Below are 18,933 nucleotides of genomic sequence, written 5' to 3'. Positions count from 1 at the left end.
CCCCGCTCAGGATAACAATGCCTTCCCACAATTCCTGATGACGAATTTCAGAGGGGCCAACGTTCCAGAAACAAACGGACTCTGGAGGGCCACGCCCTTCTCTCCCCCACCCCACTTAAACCAAGGGCTCAGCCCTGCAAGTGGGTGTGCGTGAGCCTGAGTCAAAGTTAGCCCAGGGACAGTCTGGCAGAAGTTCAAGGTCTCCCATTCCATACCCACATCAGGGGGTCCCTGCCTACCTACCAGTCATCCTGGATGGTTCCCCCCCACCCCACCCCCGCCAACAAGTTCAGGGACAGGAAGCTGAGGGGTCGGGTCCTGAGACTGCTTAAGTCTCAGGCCTTTCCCTTACTCTATTACTTTTAAACACTACATTGAAAAATTTCAAATTTTAAATATTAAAAAAATTAAAAATTTCTGTTGGAAAGAGAGGAAATCCAGTAATCCAGTGTCAATAAGGACTCCTTGGGAAGTGGGAACGACAGGTGTTAGGGAGGGGGAGTGAATTCTGGGAAGATGACCTGTTTCATGAACACATTTTAATTTCTGGAAGAGAAGGAAAAAAAAAACTAGTATGCTGAAAAGGGAAAGCCCTCTAACCTTCTCTGACACCATCCCCCTCTTTGTCTCTGTAACACACACACACACACACACACACACACACACACACACACACACACACACACACGGGCCTGCACACAGCCCTAACTACAGAAATGCTCAAGAACCTAGTGGAGGGCAGTACCTAGGTGATGACAATGATCTTGAGGTCATAGTTATCATCGAAAAACTCCAGTAAAACAGATCCAAATTAATGACATTTTCTTTCTCGTTTCCCTAAAAATCTTTTCTGCAGCATTTTTGTACAATAGCATAGATTGTAGACAGACAATATGTTCTGGAATCTTCCAGCTAGGGAGTTAAAAAGTATATAACCAAAGAGAAAGAATCCATCATTTTAAGTAAAAAGAAATGGAAATGAGATTTTCCTCTTTACAAGATTTTTGGAGGCTTCACCCTTCAGACTGGTATCAGGGACCACTAATATCACAAAGGCTGAGGAAGATCCGGAGAAGAGGTCCTATGGCTTCCTCATTGGATACTGACACCTCCAGGTAGTTCCACATCAGATGTCTTGAGTAAAAGTTGACCTCCCCATGTTTTGGTACTAGGTATCCACCTTTGAGGTTTATTCTCCAGTTTAGAAGACTCTTGAAAGGAATAGAGGAAGGCCATAGAATCAGAAGTACTGCCTGAAGGCATTTTCTAGAGAATGACAGTTGGAAGAGCCTGGGAAAATCCTTGGAGGCTCTTCCTCCAAGGTTTTTTGGGGAAGGTCCAAAGAGTGGGAACAGGTGACTTCCAAGAGACACTCATGAACAGGGCTGTACGAGCTTTCCCTTTGTGGTAGCTCAATGCTACCTAGATCTTAAGAGCAGAGTCACTGATCCAGAGATAGCTGTCCTTTGGATGGAACACAGTTGCCCTAGAATACCAGGTTTCAGAGAGAAGACAATCCCAGCCACAGATACCTTTGGGGCACTTTCTAAGACAAGTGAAAAACATTTCCTTGTTGTTCCCCCTTCAACAGATCTCTAACAGGGTCTCCCTTTATTATGATGGTCAAATAAAGTGACTGAAATGATCCAGAGAGACTATGTGCCTTTATTAACTGAATGACTTGACAAAGGGATGAATGAATGAATCGATCAATGAATAAATGATTCATTTACTAAACCAGTTCTTTGTGCAAAACTCTACACTAAGCATTGAGTTTACAGACAGAAAAGTCAGTATTTTGTCTCTCAAAAATCTTAAATTCTCATTGGGGAGATAAGACTGAGGGGGATAATTGCATTTATAATTCAGATGGACAGGTCCCATGGTCCTTTGGGTGCTGCAACAGAACAAAGGCTAATGCCTCTTCATTAAGGTCATTACTCCTGATAAACCCTCTCTGCTTCTGAGGTTGACCCTGTTGAGTGCCAAGCATTAGCCCTTTCCTTTCTGGGCCCTCAAAAGCTGTGGCTAGAGTCCCTTCAGGAGGCATAGTGAGGCTTATTCTCCACAGGGCCCCTTCCCCTTATGATCCCGGGGGACCCTGGACTGCTCCTGTGACCAGCATCCTGGTCTTTCTCCATCAAGATCCAAGAGGCAATAGTGGTGAAGGTGGTGGTGGAAACATGAATGTCCTGGCTCATTCTGGCCCCTCTCTCACCTCAGGGGGTCTTGCTCTTTACATTCTGAACTTTCTGAATTTCAGAAATGAGCACTAAACTCTGACATAGAACAAAGTGCTGTTACTAATAAAAAAGTCCTCTATTTTGGAGGTGTTCCTGTGATTGTAGAGATCCATAAGGGTGAGAGTCAAGTAAGGAAGGTGACAACCATGATCTGGAGATTGTCTTCCCAGAGATTTTCCTTAAGAAAAAAAATTCTCCTCAATAAGAAAGTGGAAAGTAGTTTTAGCTTTCAGCTTTTCATGATAAAATGAGGTACATAGGAAACCTCCCTTAAACATCTGTGTTCCCATAGAGATTAGAGGGCAATGCCATCTGGTTGTCCAACAAGAGTTTGGAGAGCAGGTGGACAATAATGGAAGTCCTCCTCATGGAGACCCTATAGAGACACTGAGCTCCCTTGTGTGACCAGACGGGCATGTGGAGTCAAGCCATGATGTCCATAATGATGATGTGGATGCAGGGCCCCATTGGGGATTTTAGACAGATCTGATTAGGCCCCTCCCTGGGAAAAAACCCTCATTTCTCTGGGGCACTAAGCATTGCTGATAGCCTTAGAGACACATCTTACCTTTCACCAACAGTAAAGGCACACTCACAGTCTCCTCACCCTTTCAATCACTTCATCAGTTGGTCCAAGGAAAGGCGCCCTATGACAGGTCTGTGGGATGACCAACCATACAGAAACAGACTTGACTTGTCTCAGGAAGTGTCATGGGGATGGATGATGGTCACAGAGGCTCTCTTCCCCTTCAGACCTGGCATTGGGGAAAGGTCTGCTTCATGGTGAAGACAGCTATACATCTAGGCCTTCTGTGTAAAACTCTTCTAGAAAGGGAGCCCAGTGGCTGCAGCAGCCTAAAAGGGAAAAAAGGATGACTAGTGGATCCCTCTTTCTGAATGCTACTGGAGTGCCCTCTGCGCCCACTGATTGATCATGGATCATGGGGTCTCCTTGTAGAAAAAAGTCTTCAGGCAATACAGTTTGCCCTGGCCCTGGCCTGGTAAATAACTATCACACATGAAACAGGGTCAGTGAGAACCTCTGTCCAAATCATTGAAGAAGAAACAGCCAGGCAAGGTGGATTTCCAGCAAGAATATCGTCCCTGCAATCGCCTAAAGCTCTCATTGTACAAGAAGAAAACCACACTGAGGGAACAGGGCTGGGAGGGGACAGCAGGTCAGGTAGGATTTGGGAAGGGTGGAGGCCTGGAGCCCAGACTCGTGAGATTTGGTGTTCAGGGAGTTATGAGGAGAGGGCTTTCCCGTCGCACCCAACCAGGCCTTTCTTCTGCTCCTCAGAAAGCATGATATGTTCTGGAGGCTGCAAAGCCCTGCTGAGCTCAGCCTGGTCAGCTGTCCAGGACTTGCCACCACCCCAAAACCTCCCCTCCACCTTCCACCCTCCACCCTCCATGGCGCCTTCCAGGGAGGCCCCCTGCTGTGCTGGACACAACTTCCTGATGGATAAAGTAGCCCCTTCTTAGGCCATCCTGCGCAGCTTGGTCAACGTGATGGCTGTGCTTGGGGAGATGACAAACGGATCCCAAAGATTCTTTGTTGATGTTGTTTTTAACTAAAGCTTTTGGCTGAAGAGCAAGCCACCAAGGGTAGAGATGGGAGCAGGTTCAGGGTTTAAGTGGGTTCCTTCTCAGCTGTCTCTCCCTGGGAGTGAGGTGGGGAAGTCATCAGAGACACAAGGGAGTCCAGGGGCAAGGGAGCTTCCCACTGAGGTCAGCTGAGCATGTGACACCTTGAACTTCTACCTGGTGACGTCTAGGGTAACTTGCCCTCACCCTATGTCCAGATCCCTAGAAGGAAAGTGGGATGAGATGCGTGTTTCACCAGGATTGGCACGATTCTGGAGTTTAGTCTTCTTTATTTCATTCCATCAGGAATTTTGGTAACATTTCCTTATCTCCTTGGTTGAGGAGGCAACCCATACCCAGTCCATGTTCATGAGCAGAACAGCCCAGTGCCAGGCAGGAGTCTGAATGGGAAAATGTTTAGATGGATGGGAGGTTGGGAAGAGAAGAGAGACTATGGGGGTGCCAGTAGGAGCGAGATGGTGTTCTGTCTTGGGGGGCCATCAGAAGCGGGGCAGTGATTGGTCAGCCTGAAGATGCTGGAAGAGCCAATGGACATGGTGTTTTTGGGGGGCAGGGACAAGGAGTCAGGAGAAGAGAAGATGTGAGAAAGGGCACAGAGGGTGAGGATGGTGGCATCTTGGATACACCTTGTCTCCTCTACCATCCTGGCAGCTCTCACTGTCAATGCCAGCAGCTTCTCATCCTTGGCTTTGATGTGCCATGTTCCATAAGAAAGCAGGCCAACAGCATTTCCTGAGCACTCAAGACATTCCACTAACTGTGCCTAGTCTAGAGAGCCCAAGACAGCCAGACAAGCTTCTTCTCTGCCCTTTGAGGGTCCAGAGTCTAAAGCTCAAGGAGACAACTTCTAAAAAACTAGGTGCCTATGTGATTAAAGCACTTTCTCAGAGTGGATAAAGGCACTAGCAGGCAGGGGCACCTGGGCAGTCCTCAGGTGATGTTTGAGTAGAAACATGAAGGAAGTCAGGGAATGACCTTGTACCTGTCTCAGTACTCACTATGCTGCAGACAAATCCCCAAATGTGCCAGGTCTGTACACCAGTATTTTGGGGAGCTAGAGGGAAGCCCTAGAAACATTTCTTCCATCTGGGTTGGGAGTTTCTAGGGCCTCAACATGTCAGAGTAGAGAGACAAACCAAACCCTGGAGACAGCTTCTGGGGAGAGAGACCTCTCTAGATTTCAGGATGGGGGAAAAATTTAGAGAGGTAAGAGGGAGACAACTGGGCCAATGGAGAGGCTGATCTCAACATGAACTTAGAACACCCATTACATATGAAGCTGTGCGGAAGACCCTAAAAAGCCAGAAAATCAGAGGAGACAACTTTGGGGATAGACCCTGTATATATAATGCTTTCATGAGCTAGTACCCCTAAAGAAAGGGGGACTAGGTGAGGAGTGGGAGATGACAGTGATCGCCATGCCCTGGAATAGCTTGAATGAACTATTTTAATACCAAACTTGTTTTATTTTTTTTTTTTACTTTTATTTTAATGATTTTCCTAAAAATCCTGTTGTTGGGTTTCTTCTTTTTCGTTTCATTTTGGGATGTTTTGAGGTTGGGAATAATTACTCAGTGAGAAAATTTTAAAAGGCTCTTCTTCAGGCTGACATCCCTCTCCAATGACTTGACGGATTGTTGGCTAGTCAGGCCTATTGTTGGGTAGGGAAAGGTCACAATTACTGAGGGAGATGCAGAAAGGAGGCCTGAGCCTGGACACAGACAAGGCCAGAAGTGGAGCCTTCCCCTCTTGCAGTCTTCTGACAAATCCTCTTAGGACCTGATGTCCCTTGGAAGCCTGAGTCCCTGGGGAGAGCAAGCTGGCTTCCAAGACAGGTCCGTCCAGGGTGCGCTCCATCAGATCGCCAGGACGACAACGGAGCCGCCTCTGCCTTGCTTCTCCGTGGCTGAATTCCATCCAGGTTCCTGCTTGACCTGGTTCATACTCACATTTTCCTGTTCTTTCCCATGCAGGGCCACAGCTGCTTGAATGCACATCAGCCACAGTGCCAGGAGCAATCCCAGAAACCATCCTCCTTGGGATGAGTGTGCCCAGCGGACCCAGCGAAAGGAGGCTGCACTACTGCGATGCTGAGGGTGGCCCAACCACTGGACATGGAGAGTTTCCAGCAGGAGCCCATCAACGGCACTCCAGCAGGCACCCCTTACCTCGCCAGCCTTGCCCCGCACAGGCCCGGACCCCAATCACAGCCTGCTGGAAGTTGTCCACGTGGTGAGGTACAGCTGCCAACGGGAGCCCCTTTTTATGGCCTGGGAGTGCTAGCTCCAATGACCTGTGGGAAACTCGCTGAGACACGACAGGGGTATTTCTCTACCGCTCATCATCCTACGGCTTGGCTCTAGGCCTTCCTTCTCTCTGAGCAAGAAATAAAGGCGATGAGTATGGCTTTTGTGTCACAGTGTCTTTACTGAAAGAATGGATGAATGTATGGATGAATGAATGAATTTTTGAAAGAATGATGGATGCGTTTTCTCAATGTGCACACTTGTGTGCCAGGCACTGGGGGAAGAGACAGAAAAGTAAGACTGCCCTGGCTCCAAAGAACCTGAAATTCTCCTGGGGGAGAGACGACTTGGGGATAGGGCCAGCTACAACTCATGGAAAGGTCTCATGGTCCTTAGGGTGCAGCAGTGGACCACTCCCTAATGTGTCTTCTGTCATGTCATTTCCCAGTGGTAAAGTCATACCCATTTCTTGGTGGACCCATTTTGGATTGTCAAAGACTTTGCTGGACCAACTTGTCTGGGTTTTCGGTAGCTGTTTCTTGAGCCCCTGCAAGAGCCCTGTCCAGGCTGCTTCTCCACAGGGGTTCTTCCCACAACGATTCCAGGGAACCCTGGGCTGCTCCTGAACTCCAGGGCCTGGGCTGTCCCAATCATGGTTTGAGAGGAGGTAGTGGTGAAGGTGATGGTGGCAGTTGGGCCCTCCTTGCACATGCTGAGCTGTCTCTCAAGCCAGGGGGCCTTGCTGCCTCTGCTGGGCTGGCCTCTGCACTCTCCTGGGGGTGGCAGCTGGTGGGGATGGCTGGGCCCCGATCCATGGGGGTTATGCCCTTTGACTAGGCCTGAGGGCTTTCAGGGAAGCAGAATTAGCGTTCTGGCTCGCAGCTGCCAATCCCAAGGTTCCTCTCTTAACATACTTGTTGGGACACACTTGTGACGACTTGGTGGTAAAGCAAAGGAAGTTGGGATCCATCTTCATGATCATGTATCGCCTTAATGATGGAAATCATGGTGGCATGCAATCTCCATGAGATTCTCATTCTCTCTCTCTCTCTCTCTCTCTCTCTCTCTCTCTCTCTCTCTCTCTCTCTCTTTCTACCTCTCTGTCTTTCTCCCTCCCGCTTTCCCTCTCTCAGCCCCTCCCTCTTTCTCCCATGTTGTCTCCTCTTTTCTCCCCTGTTTCCTGTCTCTTGTCTCTGTCGTTTGCAAAACCTCAGCTTTTCCGCTGAAACCAAGCTTTAATTTAATGAAAGCACTCTTCACTGGAGGCATTGACCTAATTCCTTCCTACGTCAGCCTAGGTATTAGTCATTGCCCAAGAGACCTAATGCATTGAGAAAGTCACATACATCCTTACCGAGATGTCCGCACCTGGTTAGCTTCAGCAAAGATGCCTGTGCTGGTGAGGGAGCACGGGCCTTTTTCTCTGAGATGACCAAGCCTGTTGTGGGCAGGAGCAGCTGGAAAGCCCCTCAGAACTAACTCATCAGCAAGGACTGCTTGTTCAATGTCTCTACAGAAATGTGGAGAGCTGAGGTAGAAGGCATGGCCCACCTCCTTCCCCATTCTGCAGGGACTGACAACCACTAAGGCCTCTCTGCTGCCCTAAAGGCTTCCTCAACACATGGCAGTTGGCCCAAAGGTTCTGCCCCCTGACTTCAACATCTCTCTTGCCATGGAGATCAAGGGATGGCAAGATCACCAGGTGGTCCTCCAACAGAGAAGAGACCAAACAAGACTTGGCACCATGTGTGCAAGAAGAGAAGGAAGCCTAGTGCAGTCAGGGGCCAGGTACTGGGCTACCTTACGGCACCAGGTGACACAAGTGCACGTTCAGGGAAGGGTTCAGATGGGGACACAGAGTTCGGGCAGCATTTGGGCAGGGCTCCTCAGGTCCCTGCCTAATTACCGATGACTTGCAAGTGAGGGCAGACAGCCATCACTGCGGGAAAGGATCATTGCTCAGAGGAGACCCACCTTCCTCACCTCCATCAGCCACAAGTGTCCACCAACTGGCACACACAGAGAAGAAACATCACTCCACCTCTTGCAGCTGAAGTCACCCCAGCCTACCCCATCCTGCTTCTAGCCCAGCCCTGACACTCATCTCCCCAAGAAGCAGCCGCTCTACAAAGGGGACAAGCAGGCCCCACGAAATGACAACCAAGCGCCACACGGAGGAAACGCAAGGCAGCCAAAGTCAAGGAGCAAGGGACCCTGGGGAGCCCAGGACACTTAGCCCACGAGCCATTGGAAGAATTCCACTTCCAGCCTGGTGCCCCCAGCCCTCATTCAGGGGCACACCCCCTGCTGAGATGCAGCCTGGCAGCAGCTCCTCCACGGCCTACAGGCTCACTGAAGGAGGACCCGCTTCTCCCCAAAGCCTTTGTCTCCTTCCAATGGGGAAAGCTCACATAGGGACACCTCTTTCATGGCTGCAAATGACATTGGAGACAATCGTATCTCTTTGGCTGCTCTACCCCAAGCATGATGGAGCCTGGAAATGGGAGAGAGAGCCAAAGCTGGCCCTCAATTCAGTCACGCCTCACCCACCCCCCTTAGAATATCAGAAACTTGAGGCCAGGGACAGTCTTACTTTTCTCTTTATATTCTCAGCGCTCAGCACAGGGATTTACACAGACACATTTGCACAAAGAAAGCCTTCTTCATTCATTCAACCACCCAGCTCATCTGTCCAGGAAGGTCTTGTCTCTATACAGTCCACCCTCCCACCAGCCACCTGCTAGGACAGAAGCGCACATTCCTGATGCAGGAAATGGCAGCCTCTTGGCCTGACCTGCTCAACCTACTTTCAGTTCAGGGTTTTGGACTTGCGCTGTTGGCAGCCACCATCCAGGGCTCCTATGTGTCTGTCTGTCAGTCTGTGTCTCTCAGGCTCCAGGCTCTCTCTCTCACTCTCTAGTTCTCTCTCTCTCACTCTCTAGTTCTCTCTCTCTCTCTCTCTCTCTCTCTCTCTCTCTCTCTCTCTCTCTCTCTCCCTTTCTTTCTTTCTTTCTCTCTCTCTCTCTCTCTGTCTCTGTCTCTGTCTCTGTCTCTCTCTCTCTCTCTCTCTCTCTCTTTCTCTCTCTCTCTCTCTCTATCTCTCAGTGTGCTCTTGAAAAAAGTTTATTATTTCATTTTTCTGGAACTCCATGGGAAAAGAACTTTCCACATTCCTGTTTAAAGTTTGGGCTGCTGTCCTTTGCTTGCTGCAAAACAGAGCCCAGCCATCCATTTGTGTAATAGAGTCTCTATGTGTTGAGTAAGGGGAATCACTGCAGACAATTCATTCCCTTACCCTTCGCTTCTCTGCCTAGCGTTGCTGAAACGGGAGGAGCAGGGACACGGAGGTGGCTCTGAATGGGACAAGAAGCCCCTGGAGTGAGGATGCTAGACCCTGAATCTCTCATGGGGCCTTCTCTGTACTACTGGAGACTAGGGGCCTTGGGGACTTGGGAGGACAGAAGAACTGGAGCAGTGAACTAGCTCAGCTCCTTCAACTCTTCCTCACACATGGACAGTGCATGGAAAACCAAAAGAAAGGCCCTTCTTGAAATGAGAGCAGGAAAACAATTCCAACACACAAGCTTCTGAGGAGCTTTGACCTCTGTAGAGGGAGAGGTGGCTGGGCTGAGGGTGAGGAACGTGATCTGCAGGTCCTGGGCTATCTATCTCCCAATCAATATTTTCAACCTTACATCTTGTTCCTCTTTTCATTTCTTGTACTCATTTAATTCTAAAATTCTCTTTGTGCCCTAATTGGAAAATTTGGCTTTACTTTGACTTCAGTTTCAACAAAAACCATCAGTCATGACACTTGACACATGACACAAGCCTCTACTTGCTTCAGGCTGACATCCCTCTCCAATGACATCACGGATTGTTGGCTAGTCAGGCCTATTGTTGGGTAGGGAAAGGTCACAATTACTGAGGGAGATGCAGAAAGGAGGCCTGAGCCTGGACACAGACAAGGCCAGAAGTGGAGCCTTCCCCTCTTGCAGTCTTCTGACAAATCCTCTTAGGACCTGATGTCCCTTGGAAGCCTGAGTCCCTGGGGAGAGCAAGCTGGCTTCCAAGACAGGTCCGTCCAGGGTGCGCTCCATCAGATCGCCAGGACGACAACGGAGCCGCCTCTGCCTTGCTTCTCCGTGGCTGAATTCCATCCAGGTTCCTGCTTGACCTGGTTCATACTCACATTTTCCTGTTCTTTCCCATGCAGGGCCACAGCTGCTTGAATGCACATCAGCCACAGTGCCAGGAGCAATCCCAGAAACCATCCTCCTTGGGATGAGTGTGCCCAGCGGACCCAGCGAAAGGAGGCTGCACTACTGCGATGCTGAGGGTGGCCCAACCACTGGACATGGAGAGTTTCCAGCAGGAGCCCATCAACGGCACTCCAGCAGGCACCCCTTACCTCGCCAGCCTTGCCCCGCACAGGCCCGGACCCCAATCACAGCCTGCTGGAAGTTGTCCACGTGGTGAGGTACAGCTGCCAACGGGAGCCCCTTTTTATGGCCTGGGAGTGCTAGCTCCAATGACCTGTGGGAAACTCGCTGAGACACGACAGGGGTATTTCTCTACCGCTCATCATCCTACGGCTTGGCTCTAGGCCTTCCTTCTCTCTGAGCAACAAATAAAGACGATGAGTATGTCTTTTGTGTCACAGTGTCTTTACTGAAAGAATGGATGAATGTATGGATGAATGAATGAATTTTTGAAAGAATGATGGATGCGTTTTCTCAATGTGCACACTTGTGTGCCAGGCACTGGGGGAAGAGACAGAAAAGTAAGACTGCCCTGGCTCCAAAGAACCTGAAATTCTCCTGGGGGAGAGACGACTTGGGGATAGGGCCAGCTACAACTCATGGAAAGGTCTCATGGTCCTTAGGGTGCAGCAGTGGACCATTCCCTAATGTGTCTTCTGTCATGTCATTTCCCAGTGGTAAAGTCATACCCATTTCTTGGTGGACCCATTTTGGATTGTCAAAGACTTTGCTGGACCAACTTGTCTGGGTTTTCGGTAGCTGTTTCTTGAGCCCCTGCAAGAGCCCTGCCCAGGCTGCTTCTCCACAGGGGTTCTTCCCACAACGATCCCAGGGAAGCCTGGGCTGCTCCTGGACTCCAGGGCCTGGGCTGTCCCAATCATGGTTTGAGAGGAGGTAGTGGTGAATGTGATGGTGGCAGTTGTGCCCTCCTTGCACATGCTGAGCCGTCTCTCAAGCCAGGGGGCCTTGCTGCCTCTGCTGGGCTGGCCTCTGCACTCTCCTGGGGGTGGCAGCTGGTGGGGATGGCTGGGCCCCGATCCATGGGGGTTATGCCCTTTGACTAGGCCTGAAGGCTTTTAGGGAAGCACAATTAGCATTCTGGGTCGCAGCTGCCAATCCCAAGGTTCCTCTCTTAACATACTTGTTGGGACACACTTGTGACGACTTGGTGGTAAAGCGAAGGAAGTTGGGATCCATCTTCATGATCATGTATCCCCTTAACGATGGCAATCATGGTGGCATGCAATCTCCATGAGATTCTCATTCTCTCTCTCTCTCTCTCTCTCTCTCTCTCTCTCTCTCTCTCTCTCTCTCTCTCTCTTCTACCTCTCTGTCTTTCTCCCTCCCGCTTTCCCTCTCTCACCCCCTCCCTCTTTCTCCCATGTTGTCTCCTCTTTTCTCCCCTGTTTCCTGTCTCTTGTCTCTGTCGTTTGCACAGTCTCAGCTTTTCCGCTGAAACCAAGCTTTAATTTAATGAAAGCACTCTTCACTGGAGGCATTGAGCTAATTCCTTCCTACTTCAGCCTAGGTTTTCGTCATTGCCCAAGAGACCTAATGCATTGAGAGAGTCACATACATCCTTACAGAGATGTCCGCACCTGGTGAGCTTCAGCAAAGATGCCTGTGCTGGTGAGGGAGCACGGGCCTTTTTCTCTGAGATGACCAAGCCTGTTGTGGGCAGGAGCAGCTGGAAAGCCCCTCAGAACTAACTCATCAGCAAGGACTGCTTGTTCAATGTCTCTACAGAAATGTGGAGAGCTGAGGTAGAAGGCATGGCCCACCTCCTTCCCCATTCTGCAGGGAGTGACAACCACTAAGGCCTCTCTGCTGCCCTAAAGGCTTCCTCAACACATGGCAGTTGGCCCAAAGGTTCTGCCCCCTGACTTCAACATCTCTCTTGCTATGGAGATCAAGGGATGGCAAGATCACCAGGTGGTCCTCCAACAGAGAAGAGACCAAACAAGACTTGGCACCATGTGGGCAAGAAGAGAAGGAAGCCTGGTGCAGTCAGCGGCCAGGTCCTGGGCTACCTTATGGCACCAGGTGAGACAAGTGCACATTCAGGGCAGGGTTCAGATGGGGACACAGAATTCGGGCAGCATTTGGGCAGGGCTCCTCAGGTCCCTGCCTAGTTATCGATGACTTGCAAGTGACGGCAGACAGACGTCACTACGGGAAAGGATCATTGCTCAGAGGAGACCCACCTTCCTCACCTCCATCAGCCACAAGTGTCCACCAACTGGCACACACAGACAAGAAACATCACTCCACCTCTTGCAGCAGAAGTCACCCCAGCCTACCCCATCCTGCTTCTGGCCCAGCCCTGACACTCATCTCCCCAACAAACAGCCGCTCTACAAATGGGACAAGCAGGCCCCACGAAATGACAACCAAGCGCCACACGGAGGAAACGCAAGGCAGCCAAAGTCAAGGAGCAAGGGACCCTGGGGAGCCCAGGACACTTAGCCCACGAGCCATTGGAAGAATTCCACTTCCAGCCTGGTGCCCCCAGCCCTCATTCAGGGGCACACCCCCTGCCGAGATGCAGCCTGGCAGCAGCTTCTGCACGGCCTACAGGCTCACTGAAGGAGGACCCGCTTGTCCCCAAAGTCTTTGTCTCCTTCCAATGGGGCCAGCTCACATAGGGACACCACTTTCATGGCTGCAAATGACATTGGAGACAATCGTATCTCTTTGGCTGCTCTACCCCAAGCATGATGGAGCCTGGAAAGGGGATAGAGAGCCAAAGCTGGCCCTCAATTCAGTCACGCCCCACCCACCCCCCTTAGAATATCAGAAACTTGAGGCCAGGGACAGTCTTACTTTTCTCTTTATATCCTCAGCGCTCAGCACAGGGATTCACACAGACACATTTGCACAAAGAAAGCCTTCAATCATTCAACCACCCAGTTCATCTGTCCAGGAAGGCCTTGTCTCTATCCAGTCCACCCTCCCACCAGCCACCTGCTAGGACAGAAGCGCATATTCCTGATGCAGGAAATGGCAGCCTCTTGGCCTGACCTGCTCAACCTACTTTCAGTTCAGGGCCTTGGACTTGCGCTGTTGGCAGCCACCTCCCAGGGCTCCTATGTGTCTGTCTGTCAGTCTGTGTCTCTCAGGCTCTCAGGCTCTCTTTCTCGCTCTCTAGTTCTCTTTCTCTCTCTCTCTCTCTCTCTCTCTCTCTCTCTCTCTCTCTCTCTCTCTCTCTCTCTCTCTCTGTCTCTCTCTGTCTCTCTCTGTCTCTGTCTCTGTCTCTCTCTCTCTCTCTCTCTCTCTCTCTCTGTCTCTCTGTCTCTCTCTGTCTCTCTCTCTCTGTCTGTCTGTCTCTTGGGATGCTCTTGAAAAAAGGTTAATATTTCATTTTTCTGCAACTCCATGGGAAAAGAACTTTCCACATTCCTGTTTATAGTTTGGGCTGCTGTCCTATGCTTGCTGCAAAACAGACCCCAGGCATCCATTTGTGTAATAGAGTCTCTATGTGTTGAGTAAGGGGAGGCACTGCAGACAATTCATTCCCTTACCCTTCGCTTCTCTGCCTAGCGTTGCTGAAACGGGAGGAGCAGGGACACGGAGGTGGCTCTGAATGGGACAAGAACCCCCTGGAGTGAGGATGCTAGACCCTGAATCTCTCATGGGGCCTTCTCTGTACTACTGGAGACTAGGGGCCTTGGGGACTTGGGAGGACAGAAGAACTGGAGCAGTGAACTAGCTCAGCTCCTTCAACTCTTCCTCACACATGGACAGTGCATGGAAAACCAAAAGAAAGGCCCTTCTTTAAATGAGAGCAGGAAAACAATTCCAACACACAAGCTTCTGAGGAGCTTTGACCTCTGTAGAGGGAGAGGTGGCTGGGCTGAGGGTGAGGAACGTGATCTGCAGGTCCTGGGCTATCTATCTCCCAATCAATATTTTCAACCTTACATCTTGTTCCTCTTTTCATTTCTTATACTCATTTAATTCTAAAATTCTCTTTGTGCCCTAATTGGAAAATTTGGCTTTACTTTGACTTCAGTTTCAACAAAAACCATCAGTCATGACACTTGACACATGACACAAGCCTCTACTTGCTTCAGGATGACATCCCTCTCCAATGACATCACGGATTGTTGGCTAGTCAGGCCTATTGTTGGGTAGGGAAAGGTCACAATTACTGAGGGAGATGCAGAAAGGAGGCCTGAGCCTGGACACAGACAAGGCCAGAAGTGGAGCCTTCCCCTCTTGCAGTCTTCTGACAAATCCTCTTAGGACCTGATGTCCCTTGGAAGCCTGAGTCCCTGGGGAGAGCAAGCTGGCTTCCAAGACAGGTCCGTCCAGGGTGCGCTCCATCAGATCGCCAGGACGACAATGGAGCCGCCTGAGGCTGCCTTGCTTCTCCGTGGCTGAATTCCATCCAGGTTCCTGCTTGACCTGGTTCATACTCACATTTTCATGTTCTTTCCCATGCAGGGCCAAAGCTGCTTGAATGCACATCAGCCACAGTGCCAGGAGCAATCCCAGAAACCATCCTCCTTGGGATGAGTGTGCCCAGCGGACCCAGCGAAAGGAGGCTGCACTACTGCGACGCTGAGGGTGGCAAAACCACTGGACAAGGAGAGTTTCCAGCAGGAGCCCATCAATGGCACTCCAACAGGCACCCCTTGGCTCGCCAGCCTTGCCCCGCACAGGCCCGGACCCCAATCACAGCCTGCTGGAAGTTGTACACGTGGTGAGGGACAGCTGCCAACGGGAGCCCCTTTCTATGGCATGGGAGCGCTAGCTCCAATGACCTGTGGGACACTCGCTGAGACACGACAGGGGTATTTCTCTACCGCTCATCATCCTACGCCTTGGCTCTAGGCCTTGCTTCTCTCTGAGCAACAAATAAAGCCAATGAGGATGGTTCTTGTGTCACAGTGTCTTTACTGAAAGAATGGATGAATGTATGGATGAATGAATGAATGAATTTTTGAAAGAATGATGGATGCGTTTTCTCAGTGTGCACACTTGTGTGCCAGGCACTAGGGGAAGAGACAGAAAAGTAAGACTGTCCTGGCTCCAAAGAACCTGAAATTCTCCTGGGGGAGAGACGACTTGGGGATAGGGCCAGCTACAACTCATGGAAAGGTCTCATGGTCCTTAGGGTGCAGCAGTGGACCACTCCCTAATGTGTCTTCTGTCATGTCATTTCCTAGTGGTAAAGTCATACCCATTTCTTGGTGGACCCATTTTGGATTGTCAAAGACTTTGCTGGACCAAATTGTCTGGGTTTTCGGTAGCTGTTTCTTGAGCCCCTGCAAGAGCCCTGCCCAGGCTGCTTCTCCACAGGGTTTCTTCCCACAACGATCCCAGGGAAGCCTGGGCTGCTCCTGGACTGCAGGGCCTGGGCTGTCCCAATCATGGTTTGAGAGGAGGTAGTGGTATAGGTGATGGTGGCAGTTGGGCCCTCCTTGCACATGCTGGGCCGTCTCTCAAGCCAGGGGGCCTTGCTGCCTCTGCTGGGCTGGCCTCTGCACTCTCCTGGGGGTGGCAGCTGGTGGGGATGGCTGGGCCCTGATCCATGGGGGTTATGCCCTTTGACGATGCCTCGGGGCTTTTAGGGAAGCAGCATTAGCGTTCTGGCTCGCAGCTGCCAATCCCAAGGTTCCTCTCTTAACATACTTGTTGGGACACACTTGTGACGACTTGGTGGTAAAGGGAAGGAAGTTGGGATCCATCTTCATGATCATGTATCCCCTTAATGATGGCAATCATGGTGGCACGCAATCTCCATGAGATTCTCTTTCTCTCTCTCTCTCCCTCTCTCTCTTTCTACCTCTCTGTCTTTCTCCCTCCCTCTTTCCCTCTCTTAGCACCTCCGTCTTTCTCCCATGTTGTCTCCTCTTTTCTCCCCTGTTTCCTGTCTCTTGTCTCTGGCGTTTGCAAAGCCTCAGCTTTTCCGCTGAAACCAAGCTTTAATTTAATGAAAGCACTCTTCACTGGAGGCATTGACCTAATTCCTTCCTACTTCAGCCTAGGTTTTGGTCATTGCCCAAGAGACCTAATGCATTGAGAAAGTCACATACATCCTTACCGAGATGTCCGCACCTGGTTAGCTTCAGCAAAGATGCCTGTGCTGGTGAGGGAGCACGGGCCTTTTTCTCTGACATGACCAAGCCTGTTGTGGACAGGAGCAGCTGGAAAGCCCCTCAGAACTAACTCATCAGCAAGGACTGCTTGTTCAATGTCTCTACAGAAATGTGGAGAGCTGAGGTAGAAGGCATGGCCCACCTCCTTCCCCATTCTGCAGGGACTGACAACCACTAAGGCCTCTCTGCTGCCCTAAAGGCTTCCTCAACACATGGCAGTTGGCCCAAAGGTTCTGCCCCCTGACTTCAACATCTCTCTTGCCATGGAGATCAAGGGATGGCAAGATCACCAGGTGGTCCTCCAACAGAGAAGAGACCAAACAAGACTTGGCACCATGTGGGCAAGAAGAGAAGGAAGCCTGGTGCAGTCAGCGGCCAGGTACTGGGCTACCTTACGGCACCAGGTGACACAAGTGCACGTTCAGGGAAGCGTTCAGATGGGGACACAGAGTTCGGGCAGCATTTGGGCAGGGCTCCTCAGGTCCCTGCCTAATTACCGATGACTTGCAAGTGAGGGCAGACAGCCATCACTGCGGGAAAGGATCATTGCTCAGAGGAGACCCACCTTCCTCACCTCCATCAGCCACAATTGTCCACCAACTGGCACACAAAGACAAGAAACATCACTCCACCTCTTGCAGCAGAAGTCACCCCAGCCTACCCCATTCTGCTTCTAGCCCAGCCCTGACACTCATCTCCCCAAGAAGCAGCCCCTGTACAAATGGGACAAGCGGGCCCCACGAAATGACAACCAAGCGCCACACGGAGGAAACGCAAGGCAGCCAAAGTCAAGGAGCAAGGGACCCTGGGGAGCCCAGGACACTTAGCCCACGAGCCATTGGAAGAATTCCACTTCCAGCCTGGTGCCCCCAGCCCTCATTCAGGGGCACACCCCCTGCCGAGATGCAGCCTGGCAGCAGCTTCTGCACGGCCTACAGGCTCACTGAAGGAGGACCCGCTTGTCCCCAAAGTCTTTGTCTCCTTCCAATGGGGCCAGCTCACATAGGGACGCCACTTTCATGGCTGCAAATGACATTGGAGACAATCGTATCTCTTTGGCTGCTCTACCCCAAGCATGATGGAGCCTGGAAAGGGGATAGAGAGCCAAAGCTGGCCCTCAATTCAGTCACGCCCCACCCACCCCCCTTAGAATATCAGAAACTTGAGGCCAGGGACAGTCTTACTTTTCTCTTTATATCCTCAGCGCTCAGCACAGGGATTCACACAGACACATTTGCACAAAGAAAGCCTTCAATCATTCAACCACCCAGTTCATCTGTCCAGGAAGGCCTTGTCTCTATCCAGTCCACCCTCCCACCAGCCACCTGCTAGGACAGAAGCGCATATTCCTGATGCAGGAAATGGCAGCCTCTTGGCCTGACCTGCTCAACCTACTTTCAGTTCAGGGCCTTGGACTTGCGCTGTTGGCAGCCACCTCCCAGGGCTCCTATGTGTCTGTCTGTCAGTCTGTGTCTCTCAGGCTCTCAGGCTCTCTTTCTCGCTCTCTAGTTCTCTTTCTCTCTCTCTCTCTCTCTCTCTCTCTCTCTCTCTCTCTCTCTCTCTCTCTCTCTCTCTCTCTGTCTCTCTCTGTCTCTGTCTCTGTCTCTCTCTCTCTCTCTCTGTCTCTCTGTCTCTCTCTGTCTCTCTCTCTCTGTCTGTCTGTCTCTTGGGATGCTCTTGAAAAAAGGTTAATATTTCATTTTTCTGCAACTCCATGGGAAAAGAACTTTCCACATTCCTGTTTATAGTTTGGGCTGCTGTCCTATGCTTGCTGCAAAACAGACCCCAGGCATCCATTTGTGTAATAGAGTCTCTATGTGTTGAGTAAGGGGAGGCACTGCAGACAATTCATTCCCTTACCCTTCGCTTCTCTGCCTAGCGTTGCTGAAACGGGAGGAGCAGGGACACGGAGGTGGCTCTGAATGGGACAAGAACCCCCTGGAGTGAGGATGCTAGACCCTGAATCTCTCATGGGGCCTTCTCTGTACTACTGGAGACTAGGGGCCTTGGGGACTTGGGAGGACAGAAGAACTGGAGCAGTGAACTAGCTCAGCTCCTTCAACTCTTCCTCACACATGGACAGTGCATGGAAAACCAAAAGAAAGGCCCTTCTTTAAATGAGAGCAGGAAAACAATTCCAACACACAAGCTTCTGAGGAGCTTTGACCTCTGTAGAGGGAGAGGTGGCTGGGCTGAGGGTGAGGAACGTGATCTGCAGGTCCTGGGCTATCTATCTCCCAATCAATATTTTCAACCTTACATCTTGTTCCTCTTTTCATTTCTTATACTCATTTAATTCTAAAATTCTCTTTGTGCCCTAATTGGAAAATTTGGCTTTACTTTGACTTCAGTTTCAACAAAAACCATCAGTCATGACACTTGACACATGACACAAGCCTCTACTTGCTTCAGGATGACATCCCTCTCCAATGACATCACGGATTGTTGGCTAGTCAGGCCTATTGTTGGG

At 50.6% G+C, this 18,933-nt stretch overlaps 2 long non-coding RNA genes across 2 annotated transcripts; both read left to right on the top strand.

The window, feature by feature from the left end:
- The first annotated feature begins 5,518 nt into the window (after positions 1-5,518).
- Positions 5,519-6,256, top strand: LOC140516136 (uncharacterized). Its single transcript, XR_011971298.1, has 2 exons — positions 5,519-5,686; positions 5,825-6,256. It is a non-coding gene; the product is annotated as an uncharacterized lncRNA (long non-coding RNA).
- A 3,467-nt stretch (positions 6,257-9,723) lies between these two features.
- LOC140516135 (uncharacterized) lies at positions 9,724-15,238 on the top strand. The gene is made up of 3 exons (XR_011971297.1): positions 9,724-10,175; positions 10,314-14,663; positions 14,806-15,238. It is a non-coding gene; the product is annotated as an uncharacterized lncRNA (long non-coding RNA).
- Positions 15,239-18,933: the final 3,695 nt, after the last annotated feature.

Source organism: Notamacropus eugenii, chromosome X (genome assembly GCF_028372415.1).
Source record: "Notamacropus eugenii isolate mMacEug1 chromosome X, mMacEug1.pri_v2, whole genome shotgun sequence".
Classification (NCBI taxonomy): Eukaryota; Metazoa; Chordata; class Mammalia; order Diprotodontia; family Macropodidae; genus Notamacropus; species Notamacropus eugenii.
Note: the sequence above shows the minus strand (reverse complement) of the source record. Positions and strands in the feature narration are given on the sequence as shown.